Source organism: Oncorhynchus nerka, linkage group LG22 (assembly GCF_034236695.1).
Source record: "Oncorhynchus nerka isolate Pitt River linkage group LG22, Oner_Uvic_2.0, whole genome shotgun sequence".
NCBI classification, from domain to species: Eukaryota; Metazoa; Chordata; class Actinopteri; order Salmoniformes; family Salmonidae; genus Oncorhynchus; species Oncorhynchus nerka.
The window spans coordinates 61,539,213-61,558,875 of record NC_088417.1 but is presented as its reverse complement, the minus strand read 5'-3'; positions in this window follow the sequence as shown (position 1 = coordinate 61,558,875).

Genomic DNA, 19,663 nt, shown 5'->3' with positions numbered 1-19,663 from the left:
AAGCTCTAGTGTATTGTAGTGTAGTGAAATATTGTTTGAGAGGTAAATCAAATCAAATCAAATGTTACTGGTCACGTACACATATTTAGTAGATGTTAATGCGGGTGTAGTGAAATGCTTGTGTTCCTAGCCTCAACACAACAATACACACAAATCTAAAAGTAAAAGAATGGAATTAAGAAATATATAAATATTAGGACGAGCGATGTCATAGTGGCATTGACTGAAATACAGTAGAATACAGAATATACATATGAAATGAGTAAAGCAGGATGTAAACATTATTAAAGTGACTAGCCTGTGGGTGGACCATTTCACTAGTGTTCCATTCCAAGTATTATATTGTTGAGCCGAAGGGTCTGTTTAGTAACTAATAACGATTGAATATGACAGGTGGCGAACTTAGGTCTTTTTTTGTAGTTGCAGTTCTATCACTTAGAACGTTTATTTTTAGGTAGAGATACCTCGCCAAGCAACAGCTGCTCTCTATATAACCTCATGATCCCGCATTTTTCAGTCTCTTCTGTATCAGTCATAAAAGAAACACTGACCGGAAAAGTAGATGTGCAATGGATTATGGTCATTGTAGTTAATTACCAAGTTTTATGCTCTAAACTATGTAGAATATTAGCCTGTTGGAAACTACAACGCCTTAATACATCGCACAGTTCAGGTAGGATCTGATTAATCTCTAGAGGAACTGCAATGTGCGCATTGAGCTCACAGAAAGAAAACTATCGTAATGGTATTCAAATAACCCATGTTGGTCAATTAGTTGTCAAAAGTAGAAAAGTAAACTCAATTTCAGATAAATTGCTCAGCACTATTGTCAATAATTATAGCCCAACTCCCTGGCCATTTTAGCCTTTGTTATTCTCAAATTACAGTTACAATGGCGAACATCCTCATTTGAAATATGTATCTGTCATTGCAAGTTTATTCTTCAGGGGCATAATGGATTGTTTTGTAATGACCCCCTTGCCTGTCATGTGGATCTTGGAGGCAATAAAACATTGAATAGACTCTGAAATACAGAGGAATAAAACACATTTGATCACTGTGGAATTTACGATGTCCCCTCAATTCCGACAGCAAAATTGAGGGCCATGACGGCCTCTAGGTGACATCCGACTTGGTTTCGAGCATCTTTGGTCTGTCTCTAATAATTTTCATAATTTTTTTTATTGCATTTTTTGGGGGGTAGATCAGCTTTAATATTGTAGCTTCCATCAATGTAATTGTGTGCATCTTTTCCAATCCCCCATATATTTATTTGTAAATACATATACAGTACCAGTGAAAAGTTTGGACATATCTACTCATTCAAGGGTTTTTCTTTATTTTTACTATTTTCTAGATTGTAGAATAATTGTGAAGACATCAAATCAAATCAAATCAAAATCAAATCAAATCCAATTTATTTGTCACATACACATGGTTAGCAGATGTTAATGCGAGTGTAGCGAAATGCTTGTGCTTCTAGTTCCGACAATGCAGTAATAACCACACATATGGAATCATGTAGTAAGTAAATCAAAATATATTTTAGATTTTAGATATCTTTCATACAAATCTTAACCTTTGTGAACTGTTCCTAAGATCTGTGGTTCATCAGTGCAAGTTGAGATGGGTGTATCTTGGCGATAAAAGATCTTTGTACTTTTCTGTAGTCACTTCTCAACGGTTCATTAGAAATAATGAATTGTTGAAAGTCAAATGCTATTGCAAAGCTTATTATTATTAAAGATGTAGTTTAAGCATAACTCTGACTGGTGTGTAGTTTGTAACTCTCCTCATTTGGTAAAGCAGAAATATGCCACCACAGAAGATAGACCTATTTGGCATTCCAGGTGAAGCTGGTTGAGAGAATGCCACAAGTGTACAATGCAAAGGGTGGCTACTTTGAAGAATCTCAAATATAAAATAGATTTTGACACTTTTTTGGTTACTACATGATTTCATGTGTTATTTTGTAGTTTTGATGTATTCACTATTATTCTACAATTAAAAAAACAAACTTGAATGAGTACTTGTGTACAAACTTTTGACTGGTAATGTATATATACATACATATCTTTAAAAAATATTTTTTTCTTTATTATTTTCCACTAACCCTACCACCCCTCCCCTAATTGGAGTAAACTAATGACCAACACTTCTTAGGCTTCTACTTCCAGCTTATACATACTATATACATTTTACAGATACTATCTATTTTACAATAGTTATATTTTATTTGTTTTTCATCCTGTCCTTCCTCCTAATTATCTCATCTATTTCTGATGTCCATCCAGTTTGATTTCTATTTACCATATATTTTTTACTATGCTGTTTCACAAAATTTCTGAACCTATATATAGTTCACGGACACAGTATATTTTACATGAGTTATGTTGTTGTTATTGTCCCACTCTTCAGCTCCACTCAACCCCTAACATCTATCTCTTAATATGGGATTTCTATTTGCCATATATTTTTCATCTGTTCTGTGATGTTTCACAAACGTTCTGAACCTTTCTATTCTCATAGTTTCAACAGATTGTAAATTAAAGATAAAGATTCTTGCTAAAGTATTATATTATTGATCGACTTTACAAATCACCCGGTAGTGACATCTGCAGGGTTAGCTCCAGGTAAATGTTGCAATTCTTCAGCCATTGACCTGTGACCAAAACAAGCTACATATGGACAGTACCAAAATAAATGATCGAATGACTGTCTCTATTAAGAGCCTTTTCCTAAACCATGTGCCTCTAAAAGAGTAGTCAGATGTAAGCAAAGAAAATATCATCCGAATTTTTTTTTCTTTTACCAATCAAAACTATTAATTTTTTCGATCTCTCTTAGTGGTGGAATAATGCATTATATAGTACATTATGTTCACCAAGTTTACTTATCACCCAATATGGAGTCGTGCCTCTGCATAAGTTCTCACAATGGCTGATGGAGCAGAGCTGAGAGGCAATGCAGTGGATCATCTGTCTGGATATCGACTGGTAATACATAAAAGTGAGAGTGCATGACTCAAAAGCAGAGTGATGAAGCTGAAACCTGTCAAAAGCGGAGTAAGTTTGTAGAAAATTCAAGGATTGATGCTGGAAAGGGTTAGGAACGTGCAATTGATGTCTTCTGGCAACTAAACTGTTTAAGAAGGCAAGGACACACACTCACACAGACACAGACACTTCTGCAGGGAAAAAAAGACTAAAGTTCACACCTGCTGGCTACCCAAAAGATCAGTGGTGCATTCAGAACTATGTAGATTTTCTAGAACACGTTGATGGATGTGGGTAACTCCATCGTAATGAAAGCTTATTTCACACTCAAAATCTGGTATTAAATAGGATGACATTAAGTAATTGACACAGCAGAGAAAATCCTGATACTAAAGCATGCCTTTGTTATCTCTTTGCTAATATCACTTGCTGGTTTTCAGTATATCCACCAAAAAGGATTGCCTCAATCATGACATCTTACATTCAATTTCTAGGGATATGTGTCTAAATACTGTATTTAAAGAAATATTACCCAAGAGGACTGTTTTTGTTTATTTGGATATTTATATTTTACATACTGTATGGGCCAGGATGGAGAAAACTGGTGCAACCTAGAAGAACCTCTCACAAACCAAGTGAGATGAAGGGCACCCGAGCCAAGGGCTTAAGTCGAGTCAAGATGGAGAAAGCATAATTTGATTAGAAAATGTGATTATTTTATCTATAGATATAGTTCTTACCTCTCAACAGTGGTATAAAGTACTTAAGTAAAAACACTTTAAAATATTACATAAGTACTTTTTTGGGGTATCTGTACTTTACTTTCCAATTTATACATTTTTTTACCTGTACTTTTACTTCACTACATTCCTAATGAAAATAATGTACTTTTTACTCCATGCATTTTCCCTGACTCCCAAAAGTACTCGTTACATTTTGAACATGTCACGCCCTGATCTGTTCACTTGTCCTTGTGATTGTCTCCACCCCCCTCCAGGTGTCGCCCATCTTACCCATTTTTCCCCTGTGTATTTATACCTGTGTTCTCTGTTTGTTTGTTGCCAGTTCGTCTTGTTTGCCAAGTCAATCAGAGGTTTTTCTATCAGCTCCTGCTTTTCCCCAGTCTCTCTTTTCTCGTCCTCCTGGTTTTGACCCTTGGCTATCCTGACCATAAGCTCGCCCGCCTGACCACTCTGCATACCCCTAACCCTGAGCCTGCCTGCCGTCCTGTACCTTTGCCCCACCTCTGGATTACCGACCTCTGCCTGACCTGACCCTGAGCCTGCCTGCCATCCTGTACCTTTGCCCCTGTTGCTGTAATAAACATTGTTGCTTCGACACGGTCTGCATGTGGGTCTTACCTTTATCCTGATAGAATGCTTAGAAGCACAGTAAAAATGTCCAATTCACACACGTATCAACAGAACATCTCTGGCTATCCGTAAATAAATAAAAAACCAAGAAATTCTGCTGTCTGATTTGCTTAATGTAAGGAATTTAAAATGATTTAAACTTTTACTTTGAAGTATATTTGAGCAATTAAATTGACTTTAATACTTAAGAATATTTAACACCAAATACTATTAGACTTTTACTCAAGTAGTATTTTCTTGGGTGACTTCCACTCAAGGCATTTTCTATTAAGGTATCTTTACTTTTACTCAAGTATGACAATTGGGTACTTTTTCAACCACTGCCTCTCAACTCCCAACAAACAAATGCATTTCCCTTCATGAGATAAGAATAAAACACTTGACACTTATTGGGTATTATTTCACCGAGGTTTAAAACACAAAGAACCGAAAAGATCCTTTCTGTATAAACTGAAAATAACAAAACGTTCACCCCACTATGTTGACAGGCGGAAGTTTGACAGAGTGACCTGGCTTTGAACCATGTTACTTCGAGGAGAAAGAACATGCATGCTGAGGATGGTAGCAGGCCCATATGAAGTTATCTTTCAATAGACACACCCAAGGATCAGGGTTCACTTCATCAACGACACATTTACAGTCCACACACAAGTTCAAACCCTGAAACCCGAGTCCCCCCTCCCAAAATGCCTAGCTAGTGGAAATGATCAGTGGCTTTTGGTGAACCTTGGTAGGAACATAGAATGAGGATTGTTGAAAGTGCAAAAGGCCGGATAGAAGAAAAATGACAAGAATCCAGCCAGAGATGAGGAGAAACCAGACGCTGTAAAATGCATGAACAAACCGAGCCAGTGTGCCAGACATGTATTTTCAGCAGGTTGTATACAATTTAATTCCAGCACAAATCCAAATAAAGTAACTTTGAATTAAAATGACATCTAGTGCAAAAAACTAATACGCCTCTTTCTGACTCTTCAGGAATTAATCATAATAAGAGGTCATATGATAAGACACAGACATTGACAAATGTCCATGGCATTTATTTATCAAAAAGTTCAATTTCCAAAGAGATTTTGTTTTTTACGCATTGTGAAGTGATTGAATAAGTGACCAACTGAAATCTTGGTTGTCCTTGAGCAATGTGTCATGAAAATGATAGTTTGTAGCAAATGAAACTCTCCATATTTTCATACCTTTGAAATGTCAGATACATGGTAGAGCCAGTAGCCCAGAACCCAACCAACATGAAATGTAACCTCAAAGTCAATGGCACTGTGAATCAAAAATGGTCACTTTGTGAGATAGCTTTTGAGGAGATGAATTGTGGGTCTGTAGTTCTCTGAGAGAAAATGAAATCCAGATGGATAGAGGCAAAGGCTTTCCAAACTTCAAAGCAGTATAACTGGACACCAGGCCGGAATATATGGCAGAAAAGCGTTTAGCATATCTTGAGGCGTAGCCTAATTCCTTTCAAGCATTTTTCAGAACACAGTTTTGTATTTCAAAAACTGTCCAGTAGTCAAAAGTAAACTGGTTTCAAGAAAATGTCCCTAGATAAGTTGTATTGAATTACTCGTGAGCTTTCTTTGGGGGTAAAGGTACAGCTGTGGTTGGGGTATTGTCAAAACGGTAAAACTGAAAAATTACACAAAATTCTCATTGATATCTGATGTAAAATACTGCTCATGTATATTTATGATAATGACCACATATTTATCTTGTATTTAGAAATCTGAGCACTTCATATGGGCTCATACATATAAATCACCCTGTGAGATAAGGCCTAAGCTCCATCTTTGCTGAGTGATTGTATAAACCGCTCTGTTGATATTATTTTCTCACAGATTGTCCCCAGAGTTTCCTCCTCACTAGTTTTCCCACGGACAAGTCCTTGGGAATAAATGTTATTGTACCCATCTATTTCTGAAAGTTCACTTCCAATGTGTATTTGAATTTAGGAATATGACTGCCTGGACATTCGGGTTAGCCAGTCCAATTAGATACATGGTATTTTAATTCAAGTTATTCTGGATGCTCACCCTTTGAAATGTCTTGAAACCCTTAAGTGGATGAATAAAAATGTCTTCCCTCTGATGAGGATTTACTTTTTTCCTTTGAAAACAAGGGTGAGAAAGAATAAACAAAGATTATACTAAGCTACAAGCCATAAACTAACTAGATTAGCTATGTACGCAATGCCGTAAACAGTTATGTGAGGAAATTCTTCTTGTCAGAATCATCTTTGAAAGGGGTTGTGTGGCTCAGTGACTTAGTTACTTTGAGATGATTCAGGCATTACCATTGAAACATACTACTGTAACTGGGGACCTTGAGTTACATGGATTTAATATTAGCAGTTGGTGGCCGTGGCTAGTTTAATAATTAAACAAAAGTGTGAATTGTAGTCTATATTTGTCCATAGACTGCTTTCAAGGTAAGTTAACAAATACATTTTTAATTTAGCTGAACTATCCCCGTCATTTACTCATTCATTAATGCTAAATACACCTTTGATGTAACAAATTGTTTTAAATTGTGATTTTGTCCATATATATTGTGTAAACTGCAAACTGAATTGCGTCATTGAGGAAATTAAAGTTGCCTAAACTAAACTTTTTGTTTCTAAATACCATAATAGTATCAGTATTGACCTCCATGGCCAAGAAAATATCCTTTAGCACTAACGGCCTAGAAATTTCACATCAGTGCCTCGGTTAAATGCATTAACAACACATTGATGATAATGGCGCCGGAGGAGATGGCTGCCGTTTTACAATCTCCTTGTCACGCCCTGGTCTTAGTATTTTGTGTTTTCTTTATTATTTTTGGTTAGGCCAGGGTGTGACATGGGTTTATTATGTGGTGTGTTTTGTCTTGTTTTTTTTGCAGGTATTGGGATTGTGATATAGTAGGGTTATCTAGAATAGTATATGGCTGTCTGGAGTGGTTCTCAATCAGAGGCAGGTGTTTATCGTTGTCTCTGATTGGGAACCATATTTAGGCAGCCATATTCTTTGAGTGTTTCGTGGGTGATTGTTCCTGTCTCTGTGTTTGTTTGTACCAGATAGGCTGTTTAGGTTTTCACGTTACGTTTCTTGTTTTGTATTGTTCGTGTTTAGTTTGTTTATTAAACATGTATCAAAATGGAAGAAAACCGTAACACTCCTAACCAATTGTGTGTTTTTTTTTCACGTTATTTGAAACTTATTTTGTACATAATATTTCTGCCACCATGTCTTATGACTAAAAAGAGCTTCTAGATATCAGGACAGTGATTACTCACCCCGTAGTGGAGGCACACTTTTTCTTTTTAACGAGACAGACGGGAAGGATTTACTTCAGATGCTCGAAAAGGCCCTCATCCCATCATTAGCAGGAGAAAGAGACAGAGATATCGGTGTCGAAGATCGGGGTGCCTTGTAAGGATCCGACAACGAGTGAGTAATCTGCCGTTACCATCAGTCCTATTAGCCAACGTACAATCATTGGATAATAAAATAGACGAGCACGTATATCCTACCAACAGAACATTTAAAACTGTAATATCTTATGTTTCACAGAGTCGTGGCTGAGCGACAACATGAATAACATACAGCTAGTGGGTTTTAAGCTTTTACAGGAGGACAGAACAGCGGCCTCTGGTAAAACTATGTATGTTTGTAAACAACAGGTGGTGCTTGAAATCTATAGAAGTCTCAAGGTTTTGCTCGCCTGAGGTAGAGCGTCTCATGATAAGCTGTAGACCACACTATTTACCAAGAGAGTTTTCATCTATATTCTTCGTAGCTGTCTATTTACCACCACAAACCGATGCTGGTACTAAGACCGCACTCAATGAGCTGTATATGGCCATAAGCAAACAGGAAAACATCAAGTTTGCCGATGACACAACAGTGGTAGGCCTGATCACGGACAACGATGAGACAGCCTATTGGGAGGAGGTCAGAGACCTGGCTGTGTGGTGCCAGGACAACAACCTCTCCCTCAACGTGATCAAGACAAATGAGATGATTGTGGACTGCAGGAAAAAGAGGACCGAGCACGCCCCTATTCTCATCGACGGGGCTGTAGTGGGTCAGGTTGAGAGCTTCAAGTTCCTTGGTGTCCACATCACCAACAAACTATCACGGTCCAAACACACTGAGACAGTCGTGAAGAAGGCACAACAAAGCCTATTCTCTCTCAGGAGACTGAAAACCGAGATCCCTCTTTTACGCTGCTGCTACTCTCTGTTTATTATCTATGCATAGTCACTTTAGCTCTACCTACATGTACATATTACCTCAATTACCTTGACTAACCGGTGCCCCCTGTACATTAACTATGTACCGGTACCCCATGTATATAGCCTCGCTATTGTTCTTTTTCTGCTGTTGTTTAATTATTTGTTACTTTTATTTTCTATTTTTACTTATTTAACACTTATTCTTTCTTAAAACTTCTTAAAGCATGGTTGGGTAAGGGCTTGTAAGTAAGCATTTCACTGTTGTATTTTGCGCATGTGACAAATAACATTTCATTTGATTTGACATTCACATATTTAGTGGGAAGTCATCAATGACTCATGGGATGTGAAACAGCTGGCTATTACTAGGCCAAACATCAAGGGATAAACAGGTGTGCGAAAACAGGTGTGCGATGAATTCAAGCATAAACTCCAATAAAGCTCAATAAACGGCAATCAAACTTCCTATGAAAAACCCTTACCTATAAAACAGGTTTGATTATTGTGGAAATTTAGCTCACTCCTAATTACCCTGCCATTAACCTGATATTCAGAAACGTTTAGATTCACTACAGTACCTGTTTAGGCTTTGTTGAGAAAAAAAACAGTTATTTGAGATAGCTCTATTAATCCAAAATAAGAATGGAGGAATCCATATATGAAGAACTGTGTATGTGTGGCCTTAAAAATCTTACCATCTGAAGCTTAATTTGACATCACCACTACTGATACTGCACATAATTAAAATATATGGGGTGTATTTTCTTAAATGCAATAAACAAAATAAAAATGATTGGAAATGTGAAATTAATGACTTACTTTGTTCCCAAAATTCCAAGGTTAATTGTAATGACATAAATAAATAACATGAAAACGTACATAAATAACACCCTGCCCTGATTGTACAGCTTCGTCCGGATCGCTGCCTTAAATTGTCCAGAGTCAACTCCAAATTTATGAATGACATGAGCTGTAGTGATACATAATACATATAAACAACAGTATTAGCAAGTAATCATTGAGAATAGATTAATAGTTTGTTCTAAATACAAAAGTAAAGTAAATCAACCCTACTGTCAAGGTAAATCACTTTTACTCACACAAGTTCACAGTTGCAGAGGCAAATTACACCCATTTCTTGTCTTTGTGCCAGACATTAGAGCCTGATTTGTCCTTGTCTGGTTTTCAATACAGTATAACACCTGGCTCTACCAACCTGGAATGTCCAAATATAAAGTCACTGTTGTATTCAGACACATTCTTTTGGGAAGGGCAAGTATTTACTACCTTTCTACTTTCAGGACACAGTGGAAATGGTCATATGAGAGGAATGCATCCAACTAAACCAACACAGTTGTGAAGGAGGCTACCCTGCCGCCTCAGCCTAGTGGTTAGAGCGTTGGACTAGTAACCGAAAGGTTGCAAGTTCAAATCCCCGTGCTGACAAGGTACAAATCTGTCGTTCTGCCCCTGAACAGGCAGTTAACCCACTGTTCCTAGGCTGTTATTGAAAATATGAATTTGTTCTTAACCGACTTGCCTAGTAAAATAAAAAAATAAAAATGTAAGTACAGCAGATAATCAGTATGTCATCATCATTAGCACCACTAAGGAAATATCTTTGATTGATTAAGTTGTATTTACCACTAACGATTAACAATGACTGTACACTTCATAAAGCAAATAAATCCTTTTTCAACTTTCCTATTTTTTCAGGTGCAAAACCTGTGTCCTGCCAACCCAACAACGGACACATCCCTTGGTGAGTCTTGTAAAGTTTCCCCCCTTTTCTCTGGCTTGATCTCCCTGTCGTTCACTCAAGCTCACACACTTGCGCAGTTGCAGAGAATATTTACATTACTTTTACTTCATTTTCCTGTCCTGCTAAGCATTCAAAATGTGATGAGTACTTTTGCATATCAGGGAAAATGTTTGGAGTAAAAAGTATATTCTTTTTTACATTCCCAAAGAAAATAATATACTTTTTACTCCATACATTTTCCCTGATATGCAAAAGTACTCATCACATTTTGAATGCTTAGCAGGACAAGAAAATGATCCAATTCACACACTTATCAAGAGAACAACCCTGGTCATCCCTATTGCCTCTGATCTGGCCGACTCACTAAACACAAATGCTTTGTTTGTAAACGATGTCTGAGTGTTGAAGTGTGCCCCTGGGCATCCGTAAATAAAAATTTAATACAAAATAGTCCCGTCTGGTTTGCTTAATATTATTAATTTGAAATCATTTATAATTTTAGTATATTTGACTATTGATACTAAAGTATATTTAAAATCAAATACTCATGTTGTATTTTACTGGGTGACTCACTTTTACTTTAGTCATGTTCTATTATGGTATCTTTACTTTTACTCAAGTATGACAATTGGGTACTTTTTCCACCATTGAGCCTATCTAGCCAAATAAAATAAAATTGTATTTGTCACATACTCATGGTTAGCAGATGTTAATGCAAGTGTAGCGAAATGCTTGTGCTTCTCGTTCCGACAGTGCAGTCATATCTAACATGAAATCTAACAGTTCCCCAACAACTACCTAATACACATCAATTTAAAAAGGGGGAATGAGAAAATGTGCATATAAATATATGGATGAGTGATGGCCGAGCGGCATAGGCAAGTTGCAATAGAATACAGTATATACATATGATATGAGTATTGTAAGATATGTAAACATTATTAAAGTGGCATTATATAAAGTGACATTGTTTATAGTGATTAGTGATCCATTTGTTAATGTGGCAGCAAACTCTCTGAGTTAGTGATTGCTGTTTAGCAGTCTGATGGCCTTGAGATAGAAGCTGTTCTTCAGTCTCTCGGTCCCAGTTTTGATGCACCTGTACTGACCTCACCTTCTGGATGGGAGCAGTGTGATCAGGCAGTGGCTTGGGTGGTTGTTGTCTTTGATGATCTTTTTTGCCTTCCTGTGACATCAGGTGCTATAGGTGTCATGGAGGGCAGGTAGATTGCACCCCAGTGATGCGTTGTGCAGACCTCACCACCCTCTGGAGAGCCTTGCGGTTGAGGGTGGACCAGTTGCCGTACCAGGCTGTGATACTGCCCAACAGGATGCTCTCGATTATGGATCTGTAAAAGTTAGTCAGAGTTTTGGGTGACAAGACAGATTTCTTCAGCCTCCTGAGGTTGAAGAGGGAGTGTTGCGCATTCTTCACCATACTCTCTGTGTGGGTGGACCCTATCAGTTTGTCGTTGATGTGTACGCCGAGGAACTTAAAACTTTCCACCTACTCCACTGCTGTCCCTTCGGTATGGATACGGGGGTGCTCCCTCTGCTGTTTCCTGAAGTCCACGATCATCTCCTTTGTTTTGTTGAGTGAGAGGTTATTTTCCTGACACCACACTCCGAGTACCCTCACCTCTTCCCTGTAGGCTGTCTCGTCGTTGTTGGTAATCAAGCCCACTTCTGTTGTGTCATCTGCAAACTGGATGATTGAGTTGGAAGCATGCATGGCCACGCAGTCGTGGGTGAACAGGGAGTACAGAAGGGGGCTGAGCACACACCCTTGTGGGGCCCCAGTGTTGAGGGTCAGCGAGGTGGAGAAGTTGTTTCCTACCTTCACCATCTGGGGGCGGCCCGTCAGAAAGTCCAGGACCTAATTACACAGGGCAGGGTTGAGGCCCAGGGCCTCCAGCTTGATGATGAGCTTGGAGGTTACTATGGTGTTTAATGCTGAGCTGTAGTCAATGAACAGCTTTCTTACATAGATATTCCTCTTGTCCAGATGGGTTGGGCAGTGTGCAGTGTGATGTTGATTGCATTGTCTGTGTACCTGTTAGGGCGGTATGAATACTGAAGTGGGTCTAGGGTGGCCGGTAAGGTGGAGGTGGTATGATCCTTGACTAGTCTCTCAAAGCACTTCATGATGACAGAAGTGAGTGCTACGGGTTTGTGCATGCTCTCAGGACGCGGCTAGGGATGCCGTCTGGGCCAGCAGCCTTGCGAGGGTTAACGTGTTTTAATGTTTTACTCAAGTTGGCCACGGAGAAGGGGGGAGGGGGTGCAGTTCGTGTCAGCTGGCCGCGACGGTGGCTCTGTATTATCCTCAAAGTGGGCAAAGAAGGTGTTTAGTTTGTCTGGATGCGTGAAGTCTGTGTCCGTGACGTGGCTGGTTTTCTTTTTGTAGTCCATGATTCCCTGTAGACCCTGCCACATACGTCTCATGTCTGAGCCGTTGAATTGCGACTCTACTTTGTCCCTGTACCGAATTTCGCTTGTTTGATTGCCTTGCGGAGGGAATAACTACACAGATTATTTTCAGCCATATTCCCAGACCTCTTTCCATGGTTAAATGCGGTGGTTGGCACTTTCAGTTTTGCGCGAATGTCGCCATCCATCCACGGTTTCTGGTTAGGGTAGGTTTTAATAGTCACAGTGGGTACAACATCTCCAATGCACTTCCTTATGAATTCACTCACAGAGTCAGCGTATAGGTCAATGTTATTCTCTGAGGCTGACCGGAACATACAGTGGGGCAAAAAAGTATTTAGTCAGCCACCAATTGTGCAAGTTCTCCCACTTAAAAAGATGAAAGAGGCCTGTAATTTTCATCATAGGTACACTTCAACTATGACAGACAAAATGAGAAGAAAACAAATCAGAAAATCACATTGTAGGATTTTTTATGAATTTATTTGCAAATTATGGTGGAAAATAAGTATTTGGTCAATAACAAAAGTTTATCTCAATACTTTGTTATATACCCTTTGTTGGCAATGACAGAGGTCAAACGTTTTCTCTAAGTCTTCACAAGGTTTTCACACACTGTTGCTGGTATTTTGGCCCATTCCTCCATGCAGATCTCCTCTAGAGCAGTGATGTTTTGGGGCTGTTGCTGGGCAACACAGACTTTCAACTCCCTCCAAAGATTTTCTATGGGGTTGAGATCTGGAGACTGGCAAGTCCACTCCAGGACCTTGAAAATTACAGGCCTCTCTCATCTTTTTAAGTGGGAGAACTTGCACAATTGGTAGGTGAGTAAATACTTTTTTGCCCTACTGTACTTAAAACATTCTTATTTGATATTTGGAGGATCTATAACCCAACGGTTAGGGAATACTCCTTTTACTCTCATGTTCACAATGTTTATACCCAAATTGACTACTTTTTGTTGATGCGAAATTACTTCCTTATACCTGTTATGTGAGGTCATGATATTATATTCTCTGACCACAGTCCACTCACCTTCTCCCTGAGATTGGGTGACATCATATCAAACGAGAGGGTCTGGAGGTTGAATCCTCAGCTCTTCACAGAACCAACATTCTGTGAACATCTTAAAGACCAAATTAAATTTTTATTTGATACCAACGACATTGTTTCCAAAAATGAAAATACTGCCCCCTAGTCACATCAGGTTTTAATACAGACCAAACTTTAGGGGGCAAATTGGACCGGCTTTATCCTTAATAGAAACTCATTCTTCAAACTCAGGCGCCTCTTCAATATTATGTATGCTCAGAGGTTAACCAACGTGGACCTTGCCGTTATATCTCTTGATACCGAAAAGGCCTTTGACCAAGTTGAGTGGCCCTATTTATTCAAGGTCCTACAGAAATGTAATATTGGAGATGGGTTCATAAATTGGAATCAGCTTTTATATAGGAACCCCTGTGCGAGAATACTCACTAACCAATCATTGTTGCCCCAATTTAACCTTAATAGAGAGACAAGGCAGGGTTGTGTGCTGTTGCCTCTGCTCTTTCCTTGGTTAGAGCTTCTTCCATTTAAGTCATCTTCAGAAAAATGTACCTACCTAGGAATTGTAGTTACCAAACAATACTCCTCACTATTTAAAGACAATTTCCCCTCTCTGTGGCAAAAACTCAAGGCAAACATACAATTTTGGAGAACTCTCCCAATTTCTCTGCTCAGAAGAATTAATGCCATTAAATGGTCTGCCTCCCACAACTGCTCTACCTATTCCAGAACATCCCAGTATTCATGCCTAAGTCCTTTCATAAACAACTGGACTCAATTATCAATCCATTCATCTGGGATTATAAAACACAGGATATGTAAAAAAAAACACCTCTGTAAATCTAAGATGGAAGGACGATTGTCTCTCCCAAATTTGATATTTTACTATTGGGCCGCTAACCTCTGCACTGTTACATTTTTGGTAATCCTCACGCTCCATACTAAGCCAACTGGATGACGGAAGTGCATCATCCAGTTGGTTTAGTATGGAGCGTGTGGATTGCCACCCCTTCTCTATTGGCGCTGTGATTTTGTCGCCCGTCAATTTGGAGATGTCACTTATCCTCTCTGGGATATGTGGGACGGTAGCGTCCCACCTCGCCAACAGCCAGTGAAATTGCAGGGCGCCAAGTTCAAAACAATATAAATCCCGTAATTAAAATTCCTCAAATAACAAGTATTTTACACCATTTTAAAGATAAACTTCTTGTAAATCCAGCCACAGTGTCCGATTTCAAATAGGCTTTACGGCGAAAGCACACCGAACGATTATGTTAGGTCAGCACCTAATCACAGAAAACCATAAAGCCATTTTCCAGCCAAGGAGAGCCCTCACAAAAGTCAGAAATAGCGATTAAATTCATCACTAACCTTTGATGATCTTCATCAGATGGCACTCACATGACTTCATGTTACACAATACATGTGTGTTTTGTTCCATAGAGTTAATCTTTATGTCCAAAAACCTCATTTGAAAATGGTGTGTTATGTTCAGAAATGCATTGTCTCAAACAAACATCCGGTGAAAGTGCAGAGAGCCACATGAAATTACAGAAATACTCAAAATAAACATTGATAAAAGATACAAGTTTAATACATGGAAATATAGATAAACTTCTCCTTAATTCAACCGCTGTGTCAGATTTCAAAAAGGCTTTACGGCGAAAGCACACCTTGCGATTATGTTAGGTCAGCATCTAGCCACAGAAAAACATACAGCCATTTTCCAAAGAAGGAGTGGTGTCACAAAGGTCAGAAATAGCATTATAAATATTCACTTACCTTTGATGATCTTCATCAGAATGCACTCCCAGGAATCCCAGTTCCACAATAAATGTTTGTTTTGTTCGATAAAGTCCATAATTTATGTCCAAATACCTCCTTTTTGTTTGCGCATTTAGTTCACAAATCCAAACTCACGAGGCGCGGGCAAGTCCAGGCGAAAGTTCAGACGAAAAGTCCAAAAAGTTATATAACAGGTCGTAGAAACATGTCAAACGATGTATAGAATCAATCTTTAGGATTGTTTTTATCATAACTCTTCAATAATGTTTCAACCGGACAATTCCTTTGTCTTTAGAAATGCAATGGAACGCAACTAACTCTCACGGGCGCGCGAGACTGAGCTCATGGCACACACACCTGGCTCAAACAGCTCTCATTCACAGTAGAAGCCTCAAACAAGGTTCTAAAGACTGTTGACATGATATAAATATTGCAGCAGCCTAGGCTACACCTAAACATTAGAGATCTGACATGCTGTATGGGATGAAAACTAGACCATTTTTCAGTCTGATCAACTGTAGGGTTATAATAAGAGCAGATGCATACAGCCATTGTGCACTGTCCATTTGGTCAGCGTTAAGTATTTGGTAACGTTATGTATTTATAGTCCATTTGTGTGTCAGGAGAAAATGTGAATGTGATCAAATTTGGTTTATATAAAAAATTAGGCTGGCTAGGCTGCCAATACGTTTTTAATCCAAATTATTAACTGGAATTAATCAATCAACATAATGATGATGACAGATGTGAGTACATTTTTTAAAATAAAGCCTACAGTTGCACAGAACGACATGATGCAAACATTCATAAAGCAAGGTCAGCTGTCAGTTCTATTGTCTGTCAGTTGTTGTCTCTGTGGCAGGGTAGAGGAAATCCCCTTCCTAATATAGTCTAAATATAATTAATATGAACAAGTATAAGGTTGCTGCAACTTGACAGGGGTTTCATCCCCCCAGGACCAGGAGTTGTTTTTAGTTTTTTAAACCATGTGAACTGATTAGGAAAAACTGGTCCCATCATTGCCCCTACAAAACCTTTTTACAACTGATTAATCACTGTCATACCTTACAGGGTCCAGAGTTTTCCTGGTTAGGTTAACAGATAAGGAAAAGCCCCAGGGTGCAAGAATGCCCCCCCAGGGTGTTATTCAGGAATGTTTCTTGGGCTACTTTCATGTGTCAAGTGGGCGAGATGTGAACTCTGTGTTTAACAGAGAAACTTGTTCAAACCATGATGGCACAGCTGGAATAGAATGTATCTGCTATTTGTATTTCCAGCTAAGTCCCCTCCCTCCTGTTCCCTGATTAAAAGGTGATGACACTAGTACCATTGTCAACTCTGTTCTGATATGAACCGAACCTACGTCTCATGTTCTCACTCATCCACTGGCACATTGAATGTTTCCTCTCCAAGCACTGTGAGTACCCCTATCCATTTTTTTTCATTACTCTATGTAGAGTCAATCACATACACAAACACAATTACATTGTTACACATCAATGATTTTACTCCTTGCTTGGACTAACTCATTCTTAGCTCTTTGGTCGAACTGTGTAGTGTATTGTGTTTTTGTTTTTTGTCTTCCCAGACAAATCCTGTCCTTTACTGAAGTCAAGCCTTTGAACACCTCAACTCATGCCTCATACCCTCATTCAATCCCTGCTGTGATCCCTTCCAAACACTGTGTAAGTAGCCCTCTCATTCCCATTCCCCATAATATTGTACAATAAATGTCTTTATTAAATGCTTTAGGTTAAAATAACTTTTGAAACACACTTTGACATGTCCGTGCATTCAGCTCCTATATTCTATCCTATATGTGAGTCTCCCATCCTCCTCAATTTTTCAAGTCACCAACCTCCACTGAGTTCCACCATAAATTGCATTACATGGTATGACAGAGACCTACAACTGTCATTGGTCTGGGGAGGGGGTGGGGTCATATCAAGGATCAGCTTGTTATTTGATTTTGAATTTTAAGATCCCTTGAAGTATCAAAAATATGTATGAAAAATATATGTGAAAAATATCAAAATCAAATCAAATTTTATTTGTCACATAGCAGATGTTAATGCGAGTGTAGCGAAATGCTTGTGCTTCTAGTTCTGACAATGCAGTAAAAACCAACGAGTAATATAACCTAAAAATTTCACAACTACTACATTATACACACAAGTGTAAAGGGATGAAGAATATGTACATAAAGATATATGAATGAGTGATGGTACAGAATGGAATAGGCAAGATGCAGTAGATGGTATCGAGTACAGTATATACATATGAGATGAGTAATGTAGGGTATGTAAACATTATATTAAGTGGCATTGTTTAAAGTGGCTAGTGATACATTTTCTACATGAATTTTTCTATTATTAAAGTGGCTGGAGCTGAGTCAGTATGTTGGCAGCAGCCACTCAATGTTAGTGGTGGCTGTTTAACAGTCTGATGGCGTTGAGATAGAATCTGTCAATCTCGGTCCCTGCTTTGATGCACCTGTACTGACCTCGCCTTCTGATGATAGCGGGGTGAACAGGCAGTGGCTCGGGTGGTTGTTGTCCTTGATGATCTTTATGGCCTTCCTGTGACATCGGATGGTGTAGGTGTCCTGGAGGGCAGGTAGTTTGCCCCCGGTAATGCGTTGTGCAGACCTCACTACTAGAGGTCGACCGATTATGATTTTTCAACGCCGATACCGATACCGATTATTGGAGGACCAAAAAAGCTGATACCGATTAATCGGCCGATTTGTAATAAAACATTTTTTTTGTAATAATGACAATTACAACAATACTGAATTAACACTTATTTTAACTTAATATAAAACATCAATAAAATCAATTTAGCCTCAAATGAATAATGAAACATGTTTAATTTGGTTTAAATAATGCATAAACAAAGTGTTGGAGAAGAAAGTAATATGTGCCATGTAAAAATGTGTGCCATGTAAAGTATGTGCCATGTAAAAAAGCTAAGGTTTAAGTTCCTTGCTGAGAACATGAGAACATGAGAAGTTGGTGGTTCCTTTTAACATGAGACTTCAATATTCCAAGGTAAGAGGTTTTAGGTTGTAGTTAATATAGTATTTATAGGACTATTTCTCTCTATACCATTTGTATTTCATATACCTCTGACTATTGGATGTTCTTATCGTCACTATAGTATTGCCAGTGCAACAGTATAGCTTCCGTCCCCCTCCCCTCCCCTACCTGGGCTCGAACCAGGAACACATCAACCACAGCCACACTCGAAGCATCGTTACCCATCGCTCCACAAAAGCAGCGGCCCTTGCAGTGCAAGGGGAATAACTACTCCAATTCTAAAAGCGAGTGACGTTTGAAACAGTATTAGCGCACACCCAGCTAACTAGCTAGTCATTTCACATTGGTTACACCAGCCATTAGGCTGATAGGCTTGAAGTCATAAACAGTGCCGTGCTTGCAAAGAGCTACTGGCAAAATGCACAAAAGTGCTGTTTGAATGAATAATTACGGGCCTGCTGCTGCTCAGTCAGACTCCTCTATCAAATCAAACTTAATTATAACATAATAACACACAGAAATACGAGCCTTTGGTCATTAATATGATCGAATCCGGAAACGATCATTTTGAAAACAAAACGTTTATTATTTCAGTGAAATACGGAACCGTTCGGTATTTCATCTAAGGGGTGGCATCCCTAAGTCTAAATATTCTTGTTACATTGCACAACCTTCAATGTATTTCATAATTAAGTACAATTCTGGCAAATGAGTTCGCAATGAGCCAGGCAGCCCAAACTGTTGCATATACCCTGACTGCATGCAATGAACGCAAGAGAAATTACACAATTTCACCTGGTTAATATTGCCTGCTAAACTGGATTAGTAGTTATAACTAGTGATTAGGATTGATTGTTTTTTATAAGATATGTTTAATGCTAGCTAGCAATTTACCTTGGCTTCTACTGCCTTCGCGTAACAGGCAGGCTACCCGTGGAGTGCAATGGTTAGAGCGTTGGACTAAAAATTTGGAAACGGTATATTAATGATATTTTTGTTCTATG